Source organism: Monodon monoceros, unplaced genomic scaffold, assembly GCF_005190385.1.
Source record: "Monodon monoceros isolate NGI ecotype Baffin Bay Population unplaced genomic scaffold, NGI_Narwhal_1 Super_Scaffold_22, whole genome shotgun sequence".
Lineage (NCBI taxonomy): Eukaryota > Metazoa > Chordata > Mammalia > Artiodactyla > Monodontidae > Monodon > Monodon monoceros.
In genome coordinates, this window is record NW_021703779.1 from 99,550,832 (window position 1) to 99,573,541 (window position 22,710).

Genomic DNA, 22,710 nt, shown 5'->3' on the forward strand with positions numbered 1-22,710 from the left:
TTTTTCGGAACGTCAACAAAAATCATCATCAACAAAGCTGCCTTATTCTGTTCCGTTTTTGCAGAAGGGAGCTGGCATCCAGGTTCGAGATAATTATTTGACCATTCTGTCCTCTTTGGGGTTCTTCTCCCTTTGGGGAGAAAGGAGGAGGGGGTGGAGGCCACCTCCACCTACTCCACTTTGGATCTGGGTCAGCTCCCCTCGGAATCGCGGCTTCGCCCTGGGCCAGCGGCACGGCCACTTCCGCCGCAGATGCCTCCGCCTCTGCTTGGGCTGCCCCGCGGACCGGAAGCCACTCGCCAGTCCACGCATGCTCCGACCAGCTGGTGATAACAGCGCCGGTTTTGCCCGCTTCCGGCTACCAGGGGGCGCCAAGACATAATCGCGCGTGCGGGGAGGGGTGGCGGTCACGTGGTCAGGGAGCCGAGCGCTGGGGCGTAGGGGACGGCGGCTTGGAATTCCGGACGGCTGCAAGCCTGCTCAGGCTGCTTGTCTTCCTCCATCGCCTTCTTTCGCTGTGCGCGGACCACACGGTGGGACCGTAGCGGCGAAAGCGACTGAGGTCTGGGCGCAGTTAACTGTAACCTCCTGGCGACCCTGCAAGAAGACGCGTGAGTTCCCCGGGCACCAGGAGGCCCTGGGAGGAGACACCTCACCCTTACTTTGTGGCAGTTTTTGCCCATTCCGCAACGCAAAGAAGGAGGGACTCGGTCCCAGCCTTTCCCCTAGCTCGGAGAGGTGCTGTTCCATCCCCTGGCACCTCCCCCATCGCCCTTAGATAGGTGTGCTTTCCTCTGGAGTATCCCAGGGGGCGGGTCTGGAGGGGTGGAGTTAGTATCTATCAGCTGTTCTGGCAGGACATCCTTGCCTAGTAAGCACTGACCAAATTGCCAAAAAAAACCCCAAACACACAAACAAAAACCACTAACATTTTCACAGATATGCTGTAATAGAACAATTCACCTGGTTGTGAACAAGGCTTGAGAGTTGTAAGAAGTGAATTTGTTACCTGACTACAGTTTATTGCTTGGAGTAGGGGCCTGGCGCACTCACACTTAAACTGGCAGACCACGGATTGTCCAGATTACACACTGGGATCACCCAACCGGAAACGCATTGTACACCTCATCACGCAATATTCAGAGAGGCTGACTTTGATGTTTCTGTCAGCACAGCCCCAAACCCCAACTGACAAAAATGCCTCAGAAACTTCATTTACCACAGTTCTTACCAGGTCGTGTCATGGAGGAAAAAAGTTAATTTAGAGAGAAACTAAATAATAGATTGAGGGATATTTTTAAAAAAAGAGCCTTTATACTTTGCATACCATTAAATTCAATCATTTTACATGTACACTTGTTTTTACTAAACTTATGGAGTTGTGTAACCATCACCAGAATCCAGTTGTAGAGCATTTTTATCACCCCTCCCCAAATTCCCAAAAGACTCTTTGTAGTTAATCTCTCCTCCTACCTCTAGTCCTAAGCAACCATGTAACTGCCCTGTGTCTCTATAGTTGCTTTTTCTGAACAGTTCATGTGAATGGAATTTTACAATATGTGGTCTTTTGTGAATGGCTTCTTTCACTTAGCATGATGTTTTCCAGGTTCATCCATGCTGTAGCATGTTTCAGTACCTCATTGCTTTTTTTTTTTACATCTTTATTGGAGTATAATTGCTTTACAATGGTGTGTTAGTTTCTGCTTCATAACAAAGTGAATCAGTTATACATATACATATGTTCCCATATCTCTTCCCTCTTGCGTCTCCCTCCCTCCCACCCTCCCTATCCCACCCCTCCAGGCGGTCACAAAGCACCGAGCTGATCTCCCTGTGCTATGCGGCTGCCTCCCCCTAGCTATCTGTCTTATGCTTGGTAGTGTATATATGTCCATGCCACACTCTCTCGCCTCATCACAGCTTACCCTTCCCCCTCCCCATATCCTCAAGTCCATTCTCTAGTAGGTCTGTGTCTTTATTCCTGTCTTACCCCTAGGTTCTTCATGACATTTTTTTTTCTTAAATTCCATATATATGTGTTAGTATACGGTATATGTCTTTCTCTTTCTGACTTACTTCACTCTGTATGACAGACTCTAGGTCTATCCACCTCATTACAAATAGCTCAATTTCGTTTCTTTTTATGGCTGAGTAATATTCCATTGTATATATGTGTGCATGGCGGAATAACATTCCATGGAATGGGTATACCGCATTTATTTATCCATCTATCGGTTGATGGACATTTATTTCCACTTTTTGGTTATCATGGGTAATCCTATTGTGAACATTTGTGAGGACATATGTTTTCAATTCTCTTGATTTCACTGCCCTGCTCAGGTGCTGCCATAGTGCCCTTAGCAGACCTCTGTCATAGCACTTAACACACTGCCCTATAAGCTTGGGTTCATTCTCTGTCTCTACACTGGAAAGGGCAAGGACCATGTTCACTTGTTCCCTGGTCTAGGAGTGGGATTTCTGGGTCATAAGGTGACTGCATGTTTAACTTCTTTAGGAATATCCAGACTGTTTTCTAAAGTGGCTGTATCATTTAACATTCCCGTCGGTAAATGTATGAAGGTTCCAATTTCTCCACATACTCACCAACACTTGTTTTGTCTTTTTGTTTGGTATCTCATTGTGATGTTAATTTGCCCAGACTGAGTGGTATTTAGCTAGTTTCACTTCACTTTAATGGATACCTATTTTAATATTTTAATCTAGGAGCTCAAATGAATAATACATGGTCCCTCCTTGCAAGGAGCTCATATATAGTCCCTTCAGGGAGACAGGTAGAGAAACAGATAATTACAGTACAGTGTGTTAAGTGTTCTGATGGCGCTGAGCAAGGGATGCTATGGGGAGCAGAGAAGAGGGACACCTAACCTAGTCTGGGGGGGGAGGATGGAGGAAAGTATTCTTTTCTAAATTGAAGTATAGTTGATTTACAATATTATGTTAGTTTCAGGTGTACAGCAGGGTGATTCAGTTATATATTTTTCAAATTCTTTTCCAATATAGGTTATTACAAGATACTGAATATAGTTCCCTGCTCTATACAGTAAGTCCTTATTGTTTATTTATTTTATAGGTAGTAGTAGGTATCTGTTAATGCCATATTCCTAATTTACCCCTCCCCCCACTTTCCCCTTTGGTAACCATAAGCTTGTTTTCTATGTCTGTGAGTCTGTTTCTGTTTTGTATCATTTGTATCATTGTTTTTAGATTTCATATATTTGATATCATGTAATATTTGTCTTTCTCTGTTTGACTTACTTCACTTAGTATGGTATTCTCTAGGTCCATTCACGTTGCTGCAAATGGCAATGTTTCATTCTTTCTTATGGCTGAGTAATATTCCATTGTATATATGTACCACATCTTCTTTATCCATTCATCTGTCGGTGGACATTTAGGTTGCTTCCATTTCTTGGCTATTGTCTATTGTAAATAGTGCTACTATAAACATTGACGTGCATGTATCTTTTCGAATTATGTTTTTTTCCAGATATATGCCCGGGAGTGGGATTGCTGGATCATATGGTAAATCTAGTTTTAGTTTTTAAAGGAACCTCCAGACTGTTTTCCATAGTGGCTGCACCAATTTACATTCCCACCAACAGTGCAAGAGGCTTCCCTTTTCTCCACACCCTCTCCAGCATTTATTATTTGTAGATTTTTTGATGATGGCCATTCTGACCGGTGTGAGGTGATAGCTCTTTGTAGTTTTGATTTGTGTTTCTCTGACAATTAGCGATGTGGAGCATCTTTTCATGTGCCTGTTGGCCATCTGTATGTCTTCTTTGGAGAAATGTCTATTTAGGTCTTCTGCCCATTTTTTTGATTGGGTTGTTTGTTTTTTTGATACTGAGTTGTATGAGCTGTTTGTGTATTTTGGAAATTAATCCTTTGTTTGCAAATATTTTCTCCCAGTCCGTAGATTGTCTTTTTTGTTTTGTTATGGTTTCCTTTGCTGTGCAGAAGCTTGTAAGTTTGATTAGATCCCATTTGTTTATTTTTGCTTTTATGTCTTTTGCCTTGGGAGACTGAATTATGAAAATATTGCTATGATTTATGTCAGAAAATGTTTTGCCTATGTTCTCTTCTAGGAGTTTGTGGTGTCATATCTTATATTTAAGCCTTTAAGCCATTTTGAGTTTGTTTTTGTGTACAGGAAGGTATTAAAAAAGCCTTTTCTAGAAGGTGCTTTAATGTGCCTTGGTTTTCTTTTGTGTATTTTTATCAAAATTACACATGTACATAGTTTTAAAAAGTCAAATACTTCTACAACGTTGGCTATTTTTAAAAAGAGGAGTCCCCAGCTTTCCTCCCCATTCCCTGCTTCCCCCAAACCAATAGTTTCTGTTCTTTTAACTCTTTGGATATTTACCTCTATATCTTTAAATAGCATAGCATATTTTTATTTTAGAAGAAAAATTATCAGCCTTGACATAGGCCAAACAATCACCATCCTCACTTGCAGCGATTTCTCAGTCAGACCCATTTAATATTTTTATTTATTTATTTATGTATTTATCTATTTTTGGCTGCACTGGGTCTTCGTTGCTGCGCGCAGGCTTTCTCCGGTTGCAGCGAGCAGGGACTGCTCTTCGTTGCAGTGCACGGGCTTCTCACTGCAGTGGCTTCTCTTGTTGCGGAGCATGGGCTCTAGGCGCGCAGGCTTCAGTAGTTGTGGCACGCGGGCTCAGCAGTTGTGGCTCACTGGCTCTAGAGTGCAGGCTCAGTAGTTGTGGCGCAGGGGCTTAGCTGCTCCGTGGCATGTGGGATCCTCCCGGACCAGGGCTCGAACCCGTGTCCCCTGCATTGGCAGGCGGATTCTTTTTTTTTTTTTTTTTTGCAGTACGCGGGCCTCTCACTGTTGTGGCCTCTCCCGTTGCGGAGCACAGGCTCCGGACGTGCAGGCTCAGCAGCCATGGCTCACGGGCCCAGCCGCTCCGCAGCATGTGGGATCTTCCCGGACTGGGGCACGAACCCGTGTCCCCTGCATCGGCAGGCGGACTCTCAACCACTGCGCCACCAGGGAAGCCCGGCAAGCGGTTTCTTAACCACTGCGCCACCAGGGAAGTCCCAGCCCCATTTAATATTATCACATGGTTAATCGTGAAAGCCACAGTCAGTGCAACCTACCTTACCATTTAAATGAAAGAAGACAGTCATTACCAACAGTTAGGTACCAGAGTAACGGAAGTAAGACAAGATATACATTTTAAAGGAGCAGCCAAGGAGTTGTTTTCCTCATTGGTATTTTCATACCATATAACTTCAATAAGCCAGAACCCAGTTACAACCGTCAATCAGGAAGAATGTTATTTTCATTCAAACTTTCAAAGAAAAAGCCAAATCACAGACAAGCAGCATAGTATAGGACAGAGGTTGGCACACTATGACCTGGCAGCTAAGAATGTTTTTTCAGATGAACATTTACAATCAGTTTGATGATAGGGAACACTAAGTTTCAACCACAATAAAACAAAATATTATTCTTCAATTCCATTTTTTCATTAGTAGACCTGTATTACAAAACCGTATAATCAATTATTATTATATTTTGAGTTTCATCAGTAAAGAATTTATGGAATTTTTTTTCTGTCACTATATAAGTACCTACATAATATCCTCGATTTTGCTTCTTGGCCCATATAGCCTAAAATATTTACTATCTGACCTTCACAGAAAAAGTTTGCCAACTCCTGGTTTAACAGAAGAAACCGAGAAATTGCCATGTACTTGCTGGGTGACCTTGGGAAGTCCCTTTACTTCTCTGGCCTTGATTTTTATTATCTATAAAGTGAAGATAAAGGGTATGGGTGGTTGAGATAAGCTCGAGGGCGAAAGCCCCCCATCTCCTAAGTCTTTTATTAATTACTTAATTACGCAAATATTTGATCTACTCCTGTGTACCGAGAACTGTTAAAGGCATTGAGGATACATTGGGAAACAAAATTCCTGTCCTGAAAAAAGGATACTGTTCTAAATGAAAAGAGACTTAGCTTGCAATGTGTGGTCTGAGGTTGGATCTTAATTTGAACAGACTAGCTTTATAGGACATTTTGGGGAAAAGTAAGCGGATATGAATATGGATGGGTCTTAGATGAGATGAAAACTTCTTAACGTGGAATGGTGGAGGTCGTTAGTTGAGAAAAAGCATTATGCACATGCATTACCTCATTTTGGTAGGAAGTACATATACATATTATATATACTTAGAAAAAGATCTGGAAGGATATATACTAAGCTGTTAACAGTGGTAATTTCTGGGTGGTAGAAATGTAATGTTTCTATTAATTTTTGTTTTCTAATTTTCCACAATGAACAAACATACACTGCTTTTGTAAAAATAAGAGATTCTTTCTCATTTGAAAAGTAATCTCTCTCTTCATGGAGCTTACACACTAGTGCCTCTTATAAGTATTAATATTGCCAAATCTGTCACTTTTTTTCCAGGGGAACACAAGTAAGAATGGAGGGTGCTCTTCCCCCCGCCCCACCCCGAAGGTAACAAAGGATCAAGGTTTTCTCCGTGAAATAGCTGCAGAATGTAAACTGAGGCTGCTGGCATTTCCCTGAGAGTTTTACTGGTAAGTAGAGCTTTCTTATACTCAAGGCTTTAGGATGGGGTGGGATTTTTGAAGTGTGGCTGGCATTTAAAAAGGAGGACTAGAGAGGCAAACATTGGCAGTGTCCAGCTAAGCAGTGTGTCTAATCTGATAGCGGAGACAGGTTTATCTCCTCCATTGATGGACACATCAGGCTACAAAAGCCTGATGTGATCAAGCATTTGAATCATGTAACTACTACTCCTCTTATTCTTATTTTAGGCCAGGGCTCTAGAAACCCTGACGTCTATTGTTGTAAATAAAGTCTTATTGCAACACAGCCATACTTCTTTGTTTACTTATTGTCTATCATTGCTTTTGCCCCGCAGTGGCAGAGTTGAGTAATTGTGACAGATGTGAGTATATGACCCACAAAATCAAAAAAATTTACTAGCTGGCCCTTTAAAAGGAAAAGTTTGTGGATCCCTGTTGTAGGCTCACCAGAAAACTGTCTTAGTAGGCAAGCCTGTGGGGAAAGAGTGCCCACTTAACAGTTAAATTAATAAATTGATGTTGTAATTTATAAACTTCATTCTCTTCTGAGATTTATGAGCATGTGCCAGTGTTCCCAATTTCAGATGAATCTAAGTTACTTACAAGATTGGAATTCTTTTTTTAAATTGAAATATAGTTGACATGCAATATTATGTTAGTTTCAGTTGTACCGTAGAGTGACTTGACATTTGCATACATTATGAAATGATCACCGTGATAAGTCTGGTAACTATCTGTCCCCATACAAAGTTATTACATATTATGGGCCATATTCCTTATGCTGTATATTACATCCCTGTGACTTATTTACTTTATAACCGGAGGCTTGTTCCTCTTTATTCCCGTCTCCTATTTTGCTCCCACCACCCTCCTCCCCTTTGGTAACTACCTGTTTGTTTTCTGTATCTGTGAGTCTGTTTTTGTTTTGTTTGTTACATTCTACATGTAAGTGAGATCATACAGTATTTGTCTTTCTCTGTCAGATTTATTTCACTTAGCATAATATTCTCTAGGTCCATCCACGTTGCTGCAAATGGCAGAACTTCATTCTTTTTTATGGCTGAGTAATACTCCAGTGTGTGTGTGTGTGTGTGTGTGTGTGTGTGTGTGTGTGTCTGTTTTTGTATACACCCCATCTTCTTTATCCATTCATCTGTCGATGGACACTTAGATTGCTTCCATATCTTTTTTTTTTTTTTTTCGCGGTACGCGGGCCTCTCACTGTTGTGGCCTCTCCCATTGCGGAGCACAGGATCCGGACGCACAGGATCCGGACGCACAGGCTCAGCGGCCATGGCTCACGGGCCTAGCCGCTCCGCGGCATGTGGGATCTTCCCGGACCGGGGCACGAACCCGTGTCCCCTGCATCGGCAGGTGGACTCTCAACCACCGCGCCACCAGGGAAGCCCTGCTTCCATATCTTGGCTATTGTAAATGCTGCAATGAACATGGGCGTGCATATATCTTTTCAAATTAGAGTTTTTGTTTTCTTCACATAAACACCCAGAAGTGAAATTGCTGGATCATGTGGCAGTTCTATTTTTAAGTTTTTAGGCACCTCCATACTGTTTCCATAGTGGCTGCACCAGTTTACAATCCCACTCAACAGCACAAGAGGGTTCCCTTTTCTCCACAAAATGGACAAAAGTATGATGAAAAACAGTATACATGTTTATAGTCTCAAAGTATCTCCCCACAAAATGCTTATTTGTTACAAAGGGCAAAATAGTAACTTCACTGGGGAGAAACCTGGCAGACACCACATTAACCAAATGATCAGAGTTAAGATCAATAGTTGTGGAACAAACTGATACCATGTGCCTCTTGGTAGGATGCACTGAGAAGGACACAACATCACATCTGTAGTATTCTTGCCAAAACAAATAATCTAAATTGAGTCACGAGGAACCATCAGACAAACCCAAAATTGAAACCAGTCAGTATTTTTCAAAAGTGTCATGGTAATGAAAAACCAAAAAAAAAAAAAAAAAAAGACTAGTGAACTATGCCAGATTAAAGGAGCTGAAGGAGACAGGTGTGATCCTAGACTAGAAAAAGGACATTGTTGGGGCAATTGGAGAAAATCAAATAGTCTGTTGATTAGGTTATAGTGTTGTATGGATGTTCATTTCCTGATTTATAATATTGTACTGTGGTTATGGAAGATGTTAACATTTGGAGAATCTGAGTGAAAGGTATATGAGAATTCTTTGTGCTATTTTGCTACTTTTTTCATTGTCTGTACTTCCAAAATGAAAAGTTGAAAATGAAGCATGAGGGACTTCCCTGGTGGTCCAGTGGCTAAGACTCCACGCTTCCAATGCAGGGGGCCCGGGTTTGATCCCTGGTCAGGGAACTAGATCCCCCAGGCCACAACTAAGAGTTCGCTTGCCTCAACTACAGATCCCACACGCAGCAATGAAGATGCCACGTGCCACAACTAAGACCTGGCACAGCAAAATAAATAAATAAATAATAAATAAAAATAAATTTAAAAAAAAAGAAAATGAAACATGAGTTATTTACCTCACCCCCAAATATCCCTAGGTTGATCTGACTGCCGTGTGCAGCGTGGCTTACAGAGGGGCCAGACTATAAGTGGGGGGACCAGTCAGGAGACTGTGGCACTAGACCAGGGGAGAGATGATGGTGGCTCAGACTAGGGGCATGGCAGTGGAAATTGAGAGGGGTGGATGGATTCAGCATGCATTTTGGCATCTCCACAGGAAGGACATTGCACAGGAGGGAATAGAAGGGAGACCAGCCTCATTTGAAAAGGATGTTCTCTGCACATTACCTTCAGATAAAATATAGAACAGAATAGACCCTGCATGTCTATATGGGCTTTTTCATTAGTTTTGTGGATTCTAAATCCTCTAGTATGGAAGCTGGACCATTTATCATGGAGATTGTATTTTATCTTTTTTTTCTCTATAGTTTTTTTTTTTTTTGGTGCGGTACGCGGGCCTCTCACTGTTGTGGCCTCTCCCATTGCGGAGCACAGGCTCCTGACGCGCAGGCTCAGCGGCCATGGCTCACGGGCCCAGCCACTCCGCGGCATGTGGGATCTTCCCGGACTGGGGCACGAACCCGTGTCCCCTGCATCGGCAGGCGGACTCTCAACCACTGCGCCACCAGGGAAGCCCCTCCTCTATAGTTTTTAATAGTGTTCCTCTCACCCAAGGGAAAACAAGGAAAGGAGCTTTCTTTGGTTCCCTCCTGTGTCTACCTCTGCCAAGGAGTTTTCTCTTGAGAATCCCTCTCTGCTCTTTTTACGAGTTTGAATTCTGTGTTGTCACTCAAATTGTGACCTTTACAGGGTTCCGTTGGTCAACTTGGGTTTCCACATGATGTGCCCTTCCCTACATTTACGCTCAATAAAAATTTGTCTGTTTTTCAAGGCTCAGCTCAAGAACCACCTCCTCCAAGTTGTCTTCCTGGATTTACTCAGCCTAAAGTAATCCTTCTTTTTCCTAGGTAAGTCATAGCTCTTAGTTTATTCCTTTTATTTAGCCCCCATTCACTCTTTCACAGTTATACTCATTGCTTTGTACTTATTTGTTTATTTTGTTTGTTTGTTTGCTTTGGCTGAGTGGCATGTGGGGTCTTAGTTCCCTGACCAGGGATTGAACCTGTGCCTCCTGTAGTGGAATCGTGGAGTCTTAACCGCTGGACCACCAGGGAAGCCCCTGTACTTATTTGTATTCATGACTTACCTCCTCTACCAGATTTTAAATTCCTTGAGGGAAGGTACTTAGGTTGTTCAACTTTAAATGAATTATTTTCTTTCTCATCACCAGATGCAAAAGAGGTTCCACAGTAGAATAAGTTGATAAGTTTCCCCATGTACCTTGAATCTAACCTTTAGTTTCTCTTGTTTCTAGTAAGGACTTTTCCTGTGAAATGCTGGAGTCACTCCTTTGTCTCCAGCGATCTCCTTTGTAACTTAAAGCCTGTTTTCTATGATTTTCTTTGCCATTCCTTTGATGGAGCTGCTTCCACCAGGGGGAGCTCCTTACTATAGCTAGGTCAATTTTTTTTTCTTTAGAGGCAAAAGAAAGGAGACCTCATCAGGCAAAATATCAAAGCAACGGGAAAACAAATAATAGGAAGTAAGAACTGCACATACATCTCTTGGGACTTGACTTGGTCTCAGCACCAGTTGACCCAAATGCCATTTCACTTGTTATATTGGGTTCTGGTATGATTCTGGCCCATGTGTAAAGATTTCCCTCTTCCCAATCTTTTATTTCTTCTACAGATACATACTGAGCATATGCTTTGTGTCAGATATTGTTATAGATACTGAGGCTTCATCTGTGAACAAGACCGACCAAGTCTCTGACCTCATGGAGCTTATTTCATATGTGGGCAACAGATAATAAGAAGTAAGTTAGATAGATAATAATATGTAGTATATTAGATAGGGATAAGTGCTAAAAAGAACAAATAATGCAAGGTCTTGAAGGCCATTGTAAGAACTTTGATTTTTACTATGAGTGAGATGGGAAGCAGTGGGGGATTTTGAGTTAGAATGGTGTGATCTGACATGTTTTAAAAGGATCACTTTTGTTTTTTGGATAATACGTTATGTTTAAGGGGATAAGCTTGGGCCAGGCTGGTAACAGTGGAATTTGGGAGAAGTTGTTGGATTTGGGGGTATATCTTGAAGGTAGAGCCAATTGGATTTGCTAACAGATCAGATGTGGGATGTGAATGAGGAATCAAGGAAAACAGGGTCACCATGTTACATAACACCAATAGCATTGCATAAAATGTGGCTCGTGCCCTCTGGAGTTGTATAACACAGTGTTTCTGTTCGAGACGATGCCAAGGTTTTCATCCTGAGCAGCTGGAACGATGGAGTTGCCACTAACTGCAGCGATAAAGACTGTGGGTAGACAAGGTTGGGAGTATATTGGAAGTTGACTTTGGGATATGTTGAATTTCAGATGCCAGTTAGACATCTAAGTCTAACTTAGATGAGGAGTGAACTGTGGGATGTATGAGCCTGGCACTCACAGGAGTGGTTAGGGCTGGAGATAAACATTCTTGAGTCATAGGCATCTAGATAGTATTTAAAGCTGTGAGATGGATGAAATCACTGGGAGTGAGGATACTTAAGAGAAGGGGACCATGGACCCCGCCCTGGGGCACTCCCACAGCCAGAGGTTTGGAAGACAATGAGGAACCTGCAAAGGAGACTGACAAGGAGTGGCCAGGAAGATGGAAGGAAAACCGGAAGAGAATGGTGCCCCAGAAGCCACGTGAAGAAGCCACGTGCTTCTGGGAAGGGGGGATGATCAGCTGTGAGAAGTGCTTCTGGTTGGCCAAGCAAGATGAGGACCAAGAATATTCAGTGGACTCTAGCAACATAGAGGCCAGTAGTGGCCCGGATAAAAGCCTTTTCAGTGGACAAAAGCTTGATTGGAGTGGGTTCAAGGGAGAAGGGGAAGAGAAAAATTGTACACGGGGAATATAGACAAATCTTTTGAAGAGGTTTGCTGTCAAGAAGAGGAGGGAGATGAGGCAGTAACTGGAATGGTGTGTGGGAGAGGGGGTCAAAAGAAGGTATCAGAATGGGGGAAATAGAGCCCAGAGGTAAACCCACGCACCTATGGTCAATTAATCTACGACAAAGGGGGGCAAGAATATACGATGGGGAAAAGACAGTCTCTTCAGCAAGTGGTGCTGGGAAAGCTGGGCAGCCACGTGTAAACCAATCAAGTTAGAACACTCCCTCACACCATCCACAAAAATAAACTCAGAATGGGAGAAATAATGGAACGTTTGCCCCAGGAGTACTCACTGGTCGTTGGAGTTCACTAGTCCGTAGTCACATGCGTTTCTGGGCATAGTAGCCAGTAACCGTCAGAGAAGCTAGATGTTGAGGGAGGGGAAGTTGCCAGTGGGTTTGACTGGAACAAACTCTAAGGAAACCCGTGGGCAGCCTTTACTAAAACTGGACTCAGACCCTCTGCAGTTAGGGAAAGGGAGAGTATCTCCACATGTGGAAATGGTTGGGGCCATGAGCTCTAGCCATCCCCCTTGTCCACTGGGTGATTCCAGCCTCCTTTGCCAACCTTGAAGGACCTGGCCTCAGTTACACTGAAGACGGCCTGTAGATCCGCTTCCAGAAACATTATTATCTCTTATTATCTAGAGAAGGGAGAGGAAAAGAAATTTCTATAGATACTGTGAGCATGACAAAACCCTAGGTAGAGTTTGAACCAAGTGGGAAAAGTGACATAAAAATTCAGGTCACAGTTCCACGAATGACATCCCTGTTCCTCAGCAGCAAGAAGTAACCTCAGCAGCAGAAGCCATTGTCGGGCCAGGCTTGCTTCTTAGCTCTGTGTTTTGGTGCTGATGGCTTGGAAAACACATACAAGTTTTACTGGTCTCCATGTCCTGTTTTTATTTGAACTTGTTTCCGATTCTCATGTCTTCAAGGCCCAGCTCAAGTGTCACTTGTTCTGCAGAGCCTTCTGTGAGCCCCGTCTCAGGCAAAATGAACCATTTCCTTCCCTGAGTTTCGATACCACTTTTTCTCTTTCTCTCTTCTCGCACATGTTACGCTGAGTTGTGTGTGGTTGCAAACAGAAAACGCAGCAGTGTAGTGGATAAGAGCACGGGCTCTGGAGCTAGGCTGCTTGGGTTTAAATAGTGCTTCTTGCAAATTGCTTACTCTCCTTGTGCCTCAGTTTCTCACCTGTCTTATCTCAATATAAAATAATAGTAGTAGTAGTGCCCTCATGGGGATTTTGTAAAGAGGAAAGAATATGTGTGAAGTACTTAGAACAGTGCCCAGCATGTAGTAAGTGCTCAATAAGCTTTCGTTATTTGTCTCTCTTCTCCTTGAGGAATAAGATGATGCCCTTATGTTAGCACTGGGCTTGGCACAGAGTGCTAGGTGCCTAACACATTTTTGTGTGACTAAACCAGGTTCACGTTTAACGGTTTCATATGTGTATAGCCCTTTCATCAGCTCACTTATTTATTGCTGTGTACTGCTCCATGTAGCGGTTAAGAATGAAGGTTCTAGGGCCTGATGGCCTAGTTTGTGTCATTGCTTAGCCACTTATTAGCTTCTTAACCCCTCATTGCCTCAGCTTCTTCATCTGGAAAATGAGAAAAAATATAGGAAGTTAAACACGGTTACTGAACATTTGGATATTAACTATATTTATTGTTAATCTTATCATTAATTAAATGATTTAATAAACACGTACCATGTTCCGTGGACTGTGCTAGACAATAGAGATGCAGAGGGGAGTACGGCTTGGTTCCTGCTCTAAGAAAACCTCTCAGCTAGTGAAGGCAACAAGTCAGTATGTGTAGAGCCTGGCAGAGGAAGGGAGCAATGAGGGGAAATGGGAGGGCAGTAAGGTTTTCTAGAGCAGGTACATCCTGAGCTTTGCATCTGTGGGTTGAGGATCCTGGAATAAGAATGCCACATGGGTATCAAAATCCCTTTTGTGGTTCATCAGAAATGAGTTTTATAACAGATTTCTGCCATCAATTTCTTTAACAAGACCCCTTAACGAGAGGCTCCACCGTGTATTTGGAAACCCAGAGAAACCATTCTGGGCCAACAACAACGTATCATCAGGCCAACCTAAGTGTACCAAAAATGGTTTTGAACAGTTTTCCTTGAGCAAAACTCCTCTTTCCTTTTGTAGTTAAGCCAGAGAGCCCTCGCAGGCAGAAGACCGCATTCCAGGTGTCTCTGTCCTGCCCTCTCCCTCCCTCCCAGTGAATTTTCTGAAAAGGTTGGCATTTATCTTCCCTTCCTCACCCCAACAATCAGGTGAGAGGGAAAGCAGAGAGCGGTGTGTTTTCTAGGAAAAGATCAGGACCCCTTTCTAACTCACACTAGTAATAGGGACCTCTCTGAGATGGTGGGATGGGGCTGTATTTGCATTCTTGAGATCAAGGTCAGAGTATGGGTAGATGAAAACCTTTGTCTTTTGTCTCTTAGAAAACCAATAAAGCCAGTGAAGCTTGTCTATATTCCCCAAGTAGTTCATAAGAACAATAGAATTCAGAGTTCCTGGTGTTCCTCTGGAGCTGATTTTGGCAAGTGATAAGCAGCTTGTAAAAGGGCTTATTATTGAGTAGAGTTTTGGCTGCCTGACTTTTAAGGTTGGTTATTTATTTTGCATGTTGTATAACAGGAGCATTGGGCAATGCTCAGAAGAGGCCTTCTGGGTCAGAGAGTAAGTACTTCTCTGACCATCCCCTCCCGCCAGAAGATTCTGGGTGCGGAGCACGGGCCCAGGCCGTGGCTTTCGTGCAGCCCCTAACCACCAGACAGGCCTTCTCTTAGGAGATGAATACATGAACATTTCCATCCAGTCCCAGCCCGAGAAAAATATATGTGTGTAATTTCTCAAACTTACACTGATAATGTGACCTGCCTTTGAAAGACGTGTTTTTAAAGACACGTTTTGGTCACGTACAACAAGTAGTCATATACAGGGTCCTTGTCATCTGAGTTGGTAGGTGCTCTGAAAGGTAGGGCTTTCAGCAGCTTGTGAATAGTGCCCAGCCAGAAGCATCCCCAGCCCTTTGAGTTCAAGCTCTAAAGCGATGTGCCTCCTACCTCATGCTGGCCTTGCTGGCTCTCCAAGAGGGATCCAGACATTTTAGAGACAATGAGTGAGGGAAGCTCCTCTTTTTTCCTATTCCAAACTTGAAAAGTGAATTGAACCAGGGCCCTCACGAAACTGAGATGGTCTCGACAGAGAGAAACTTACTGGTGGCTCTTTTTTCACTTTTCTCTTGTTTGATTTTTATGGGAACCTGAACTTATGAGGAACTTCTGTTTATAGAGGCTATAAGCCAGCATTTGTGTCCAGGGGTGTTAGTAAAATGGGAAACAGCAGGAGGTTATAGGTGCCTGGGAAGAGATTTCATGAGCCATTGAATGAGTTTTGGATGCTTTATGATATTTTGAAGACACATGTCTTGGGAAAGGTGGCCTTTACACTTGAAGTTACTGTTTTAGGCTGAACCATCCTCCCTCAGAGACAATGTTTTGTTGAAGAAAGTCTTGGAAAACATGTGAGATCCAATAATCCTCTTAGAGTTTGTGAGTAAGTGTGACTAGGTTAAACTTAGTGCACTAAAGTCTCTGGCATTGGGGATGGGCCGCTACTTTGGCTCCTGTATTAGTCAGGATAGGGTAGACTCTGACGCAGTAACAAATAAACAACACAGGATTATTTGTTGCTCACGTAAATAAGGTTTGATGCAGACTGGTTGGCTCTCTTTAATCTTGTTGCAATGCCATCTGGCACACGTGACCTCCAGGGGCATCATGGCAGAGGAAGAGACAGCTGGAAACCCGTATGCCTTAGTTGCCTCATCCCAGCCCTGACACACATCACTTCACATATTTCAGTGGCAGGAACCAATCACTTCGCCCCAATCTAACTGCAAGGGGTACGTAGAAGCATACTTGGTGTATTTGGTGGCTGTTAACAGTCTCTGCTACATCCCCTGGGTACCAACTGACCCTTAACTTCCCACCCCACTCTCAGGGAATGTATGAGTGATGCTGATTTTCTAATTCTGTAACAGCCTGGACTGTGAAGACCAAACCAGCTCTCCAACCTGACAGACAGCGCTTGTTTTATCTAAGGAAAGGGGACAGGACGGGCAGCGCTCACCTGTTTGACAGGTACAGTCCTTTTCCTTGTCCTCCCTCGTCGCTCACCATGAAGCACACATTCTCACTTCTGCTCTGTCCTGAGAGTCACACTCATATGAACAGAAGAATTGCCCCCAGGTCAGACACCTTTGTCACTCTAGTCCCAGGTTCCAGGTCTGACTGGAACTGAGGGAGTGTTTGATGAGAAAGTGCAAGAGTTGTGTTTATGAAGTTCTCACAAGGTTGGGGCAGGCTGTCCATGTCTCTAGTGGTCCTACTGCCCCAGGGTTGAGTCACCATAAATTAATTTACGGCAAACCCTCTGACAAGATTGAGGGAGCAGAATTCCCCCAGTGTCCAGGAGTATCACTGAGATAGGGAACTCACTCCCCTCCCAAAGCCAAGTTTTCCACAGTTAAGATGGTCCTTCTCCCAGGAGGAGGATGACCAGTAGAGCCATTTCCAGATTTCTCACTAGAAGTGAGGACCAAATTCCCAGAAGGGACCTGAGAGTAAAAAAGTGGTTGCCTTCTCCTGTCTTGACTTAGCGTGTTTAGCTGAACCATAACCACTAGAGTATACTAGAGTGTATGTGTGTGTGTGTGTGTGTGTGTGTATAAAAACGGATCCTGTGGTACTTGGTGACTTCGGCTGCCCAGCCCTTGCAACAGTTTTCTTCTGTTGTTGTTATTTTCCCTTGGAATCACAGGCGTGAGGAAACTAAGGAAATAATAGTTTACTCTTACTGCCTTTAGTGTCTTCCAGAGGAAGGGGGTGGCTGGAATCAGTGTAGACCAATCCAGGGAGTGCACATCTGCCAGAATTGCAGCTCAGCTTCCTTGCCTCCGGCATGTGTGTCTTTCTGCAGGGTAGGCCCTAGACCAGATGAAAGTAAGTTAGCCACAGGGTGACTGCTTGGCTGGTTAACTGGTTGGCTTAGAAGGGTGTGAAGGGGCAGCAACATAAGGAGGTAGGGGTTAGGCAGGGCTGTATCTGAAAGAGGGGCAGGATGGTTAGTTTTTCCTTTCTCTCCTTTGGCTTCACTGCGATACTCTGTGTGGGTCTTGTTAGCTTGAATCTGGATGAGACTCACCCAAATAGACAGTTCTGAGATACAAATCACATCCCCTTACCTTCTAGAATCACTGCCAAACTCATTATGGTTAAAAGATTTCTAAGACTCAGGTACAGCATTCACTTTGGTTGGAGTTTTCCATTTAAATTTATTTCACACATATAAGCATTATGTCCTTTATGATGTATTTTTAATTGCTTATCAGTTATTCCAGATTGAACCACTTTAAAAAATTTCTTTGTGTTTTCTTTATGGGAGAACATCGTTCGATGGTTGCTGTTTACATTCCCCCCTTTCTTTCCCAGAAACAAAATTTTAATTCTTCACTTTGACTTTTTCATGTCCTCCTCTTCCTGTTTCATACTCCTGCTGTTGATTGACACTTTCCTCACTAAGTTTCCTCCTACTTCCCAATATCAAAACCTAAGCTTTTTTCTCTTTTCCATATCTTTAGTTTGAGATGTTGTGTATGATTTCTAGTAAAACTGGTAAGTGATCGAAGATACTTAACTTTGAGCCAGTTAGACTCTCTCAGCCTTCTGTGATCTTTCCAAGGACTTCAAAGTAATTCACCTTGAAAACTAAAATATGTCATTGTAGTACTTCATTTATCATCTCCAAATATCTGGGAACTAGGTAGAGGCAAGTTTTATCCCTTCTACCTTAAGAATGGTCAAATCAAGTTTCAGAGATGAACCTTGTCATCATCCTGCTGGTTGTTTGATGTCCAGGCCAAAGTAATCAAATGCTGACCTGTGGATTCTGCATTATGACCTCCATCCTGGGCTAAAAAGGACACTGGGACAGGCTGAAGGAGACTGCTCTGCATCGTGTGGGTGTCAATGGTCTGGCAGAGGCAGGACTCTGAGGTTATAGGTCCCCAGAAGGCAGGGACCCCAGCATCTAGGCCATCCTCCTTTTATATCTTATGCGTAGCTGGGCCTTTGGGGCCTGACCCAGCTCTCCCAGCAGGACCCTGTGGTAATCCTCGTCTACAGAGGATGTGGACACAGTGGGGATTTAGCTGTCAATAATATAGACAGTAGAAAATTTCAAATGTTGCTTCTTAAAGTAACAAGTGATGGCTGAGGATGCGAGAGAGAATGGCCTTCTCTGCAGTTTATCAAATGAAGTATTGACTATGAAAATGGTTTCTAAATTGTAAAAACATGGAACACATGATGGCTATTGGTACTACATTATAAATTGCATGTGTTGTTTTTCTCCCAGGATTTTAAAGAAAGACCTCAAGGGTCTCAAGTATTACCATAGTTAAGAAACTTCAAAATTCACTTTATTTACCTTACTTCTGTTTAGTGCATTTTTGTTTTGCTGGAAGGTAGAGCCCATGGCTTAGTTATTTTTTCTCCAGCTTCACTGAGGTGTAATTGGTATGTAAAAAACTGCAAATAATATATGTATAATTTGGTGAGTTTGGACATGTGAATGGACCTAGAAGACATTATGCTAAGTGAACTAAGTCAGTCACAGAAGGACAAGTACTGCATGATTCCTCTTATATGAGGCATCTAAAATAGTCAAAAGTAAGGATGGTGGTTGCCAGGGGATGGGGGGATGGGGATATGGGGAGGGGGTTGGTGTTCAATAGGTATAAAGTTACAGATATATAGTACAAGATGAGAAAGCTCCAGAGGTCTGCAGTACAATGTAGTGCCTGTAGTTAACAATAAGGTATCATGTGCTTAAAAATTGATTAGTGCATTTTTTTATGTCATTGGGTTTCTCTCTGGATCTGCCTAAGCATGAGAATTCACCTTTTTATGTTTATTTATTTTTATTTTTCTGGTAAAATCTGTGTACGCACGTGTTTTATTTACTTATTTATTTATTGGAGTATAGTTGCTTTACGATGTTGTGTAAGTTTCTGCTGTACAGAGAAGTGAATCAGCTGTATGTACACATATATCCCCTCTTTTTTGGATTTCCTTTCCATTTAGGTCACCACAGAGCGTTAAGTGGAGTTACCTGTGCTATACAGCAGGTTCTCATTAGTTATCTGTTTTATACATAATAGTGTATATATGTCAATCCCAATCTCCCAATTCATCCCACCCCACCCTCCCTGCTTGGTGTCCGTACGTTTGTTCTTCACGTCTGTGTCTCTATTTCTGCCTTGCAAACAGGTTCATCTGTACCATTTTTCTAGATTCCATGTATATACGATATTTATTTTACTCTTTCTGACTTCCTTCACTCTGTATGACAGGCTCTAGATCCATCCACGTCTCTACAAATGACCCAATTTTATTCCTTTTTATGGTTGAGTAATAGTTCATTGTATATATGTGCCATGTCTTCTTTATCCATTCATCTGTCGATGGACATTTAGGTTGCTTCTGTGACCTGGCTATGGTAAAGAGTGCTGCAATGAACATTGGGGTGCATGTGTCTTTTTGAATTATGGTTTTCTCAGGGTATATGCCCAGTAGTGGGATTGCTGGGTCGTATGGTAGTTCTATTTTTAGTTTATTAAGGAGCCTCCATACTGCATACTGTTCTCCATAGTGGCTGTATCAATTTACATTCCCACCAACAGTGCAAGAGGGTTCCCTTTTCTCCACATGTTCTCCAGCATTTATTGTTTGTAGACTTTTTGATGATGGCCATTCTGACCGGTGTGAGGTGATACTTCATTGTGGTTTTGATATGCATTTCTCTAATGATTAGTGATGTTGAGCATTCTTTCGTGTGTTTGTTGACAATCTGTATATCTTCTTTGGAGAAATGTGTATTTAGGTCTTCTGCCCATTTTTGGATTGGGTTGTTTGTTTTTTTGATATTGAGCTGCATGAACTGTCTGTATATTTTGGAGATTAATCCCTTGTCCATTGCTTCATTTGCAAATAGTTTCTCCCATTCTGAGGGTTGTCTTTTGGTCTTGTTTATGGTTTCCTTTGCTCTGCAAAAGCTTTTAAGTTTCATTAGGTCCCATTTGTTTATTTTTGTTTTTATTTTCGTTACTCTAGGAGGTGGGTAAAAAAAGATGTTGCTGTGATTTATGTCAAAGAGTGTTCTTCCTACGTTTTCCTCTAAGAGTTTTACAGTGTCCAGTCTTACATTTAGGTCTTTAATCCATTTTGAGTTTATTTTTGTGTATAGTGTTAGGGAGTGTTGTAATTTCATTCTTTTACATGTAGCTGTCCAGTTTTCCCAGCACCACGTATTGAAGAGACTGTCTTTTCTCCATTGTATATCCTTGCTTCCTTTGTCATAGATTACTTGACCATAGGTGCCTGGGTTTACCTCTGGGCTTTCTATCCTGTTCCATTGATCTATATTTCTGTTTTTGTGCCAGTGCCATACTGTCTTGATTACTGTAGCTTTGTAGTATAGTCTGAAGTCAGGGAGCCTGATTCCTCCAGCTCCGTTTTTCTTTCTCAAGATTGCTTTGGCTATTCGGGGTCTTTTTTGTCTCCATACAAATTTTAAGATTTTTTTGTTCTAGTTCTGAGAATTCACCTTTTTAATTTCCTCAGTGCTTCACAGTTTTGGGGATAGTGCAGAGATGCTCCTCTGTTGGAGGTTAGAGCAGATTCCCCAAGCCCTTACTTTGTCAGCACTTCACTTTCTGAAAGAAGAATCTGGCACGGCCTCATGTTTATTCTTGGTTATTCTTCCCAATTTTCTGTCACTCAGAGCTGTCTGAGCCAGGGAGTTGGTGTGGGCACAGGGGATTTTGAGGCCTGGCCTGATCCCAGGCAAATATTCAGTAGCACAGCACTTAACCCCAGGCCAGGTTTCTGGCAACTTCTGTTCTCTGGAAATTTTCCCCAAACCTGGAAAGAAGAAATAGCCACAAACTCCCTCAAACACACAGAGATAGCACTAAAGCCACAAACTTTATTCCCCAAGGCACTTTATTTTCTAGTGCCTTGCTTATAACGTAGCTATAAAGAGTTTTGTAATCTGGTTCCTAGCTGTACAGATTAGAAGCAACAGGAAGAGATGTTGGAGTGGGGGATGGGGGGGAAGAAGCTCAGAGATACTGACAGAGGAAGTGCTGGCTGAAGGCCTGATATCCTGAAAAGAGACAGAAAAACAAAATGGCATAACATAATAAAGCATGTTGATTCTGATTACTCTGAGTTAGCCGGAAGAACATCGAGTGAATTAAGAAATCTGGGAAGCGTGTAATATATACACGTATATTTCATGTCATCAAAGATACTGTTTAAATGTTTTGGTGTTTAAAGGATACGATTCCCTTATCTGTACAAATCCAGTTATTTCTAACTCTGCCATACCTCACCTAAGCTAGAATTATGGGGTATTTCCTGTGATGACAATATAATGCTTTTTTATAGTGAGGATTTGAAGCGCTGAGAGGAGCTGAATCTCAGTCTTGTTTTGTGAGAGTGATTCAGGCATTGAGTAAGAATGTGATTTGAATCCTGAATTCATTCATTCTCGGATTTAGTACTCAGTAGAGGCGTCGCATTTCAGACTTTATCTAAGGCTCCCTTAACTACCTCTAGGCTTTTTCTGACATTTTTGCGATTGGCCTAGAAGCCACCTGTGATCCTCTGTGGAGGCCCGAGCTGTGTGGGAGTGCAGCTCAGGGTTTGGGGTTCCCAAACAGGAAGTGATTTCGGTCCTCAAAGAAGTCACTGCCAGCCTGTTGTCTGGGTTCACTGTGCTGCTGGACCAGCCCAGCCTCTTCGTCACCACCTCTGAGTCAGAAGTCTGGGCAGGGCACAGAGGCTGATGTGCATATTCCACTCTGGCAACCTATCCCGTTCTCATGGCCATGAGCTTTCTGACCGGCTGCTGTGAACTGGCAGGCCTTGGGTGGGAGGGATGCTGGTCGGGCCAGGGCTTTCTGCTGCCGTCATATGCATCTGCAATTACCTCCTTCCTTTCGCTGGTCGATTAATAGTCTGGCCACGCACCTCTGCCGGCAGGAAAGTCTGTTTTGTTCACTCCTCTCCCTGCCTGACCCCCCACCCCATGACACAGAGCGTGATTGACTTGGCTCAAAGCAAAGAAGCAGTGAGGCTGCAGAGCCTGTAAAGCAGTCAGAAACATGTCTCACTTAGCCCTTGCAATTGTGCTGCCTTGGCTGAGCCTCTTGCCTCCCTCCCCTGTGCTGGCCCTTAACGTGCTTCACCAAGGGATGGTTGCTAATTTGGAAATTTAACGCATCCACCTTCTTTGGGGATGATTCTTATGGCAGTAGAACTACTGAATAGGACTGAATACCACTAAAATGTGGTAAAGCACTGGACTGGAAATCAGGAAAACTGGGTTCTGGTCCTGGATCAGTTGTGTGGTCCTAGACAAATCTCTCTCTCTCTCTCTCTCTCTCTTTTTTTTTTAACGTCTTTATTGGAGTATAATTGCTTTACAAT

General features: G+C 42.9%; 1 long non-coding RNA gene across 2 annotated transcripts in view; it reads left to right on the forward strand.

Moving 5' to 3' along the window:
* Nucleotides 1–417: 417 nt before the first annotated feature.
* Nucleotides 418–22,710, forward strand: part of LOC114906574 — a 58,514-nt gene continuing 36,221 nt past the window's right edge. For both annotated transcript variants that reach the window (XR_003796447.1, XR_003796448.1), the window contains exons 1-4: nt 418–611; nt 6,466–6,599; nt 10,013–10,088; nt 16,197–16,296. This is a non-coding gene — a long non-coding RNA (uncharacterized LOC114906574). The remainder of the gene's footprint in view (nt 612–6,465; nt 6,600–10,012; nt 10,089–16,196; nt 16,297–22,710) is intronic.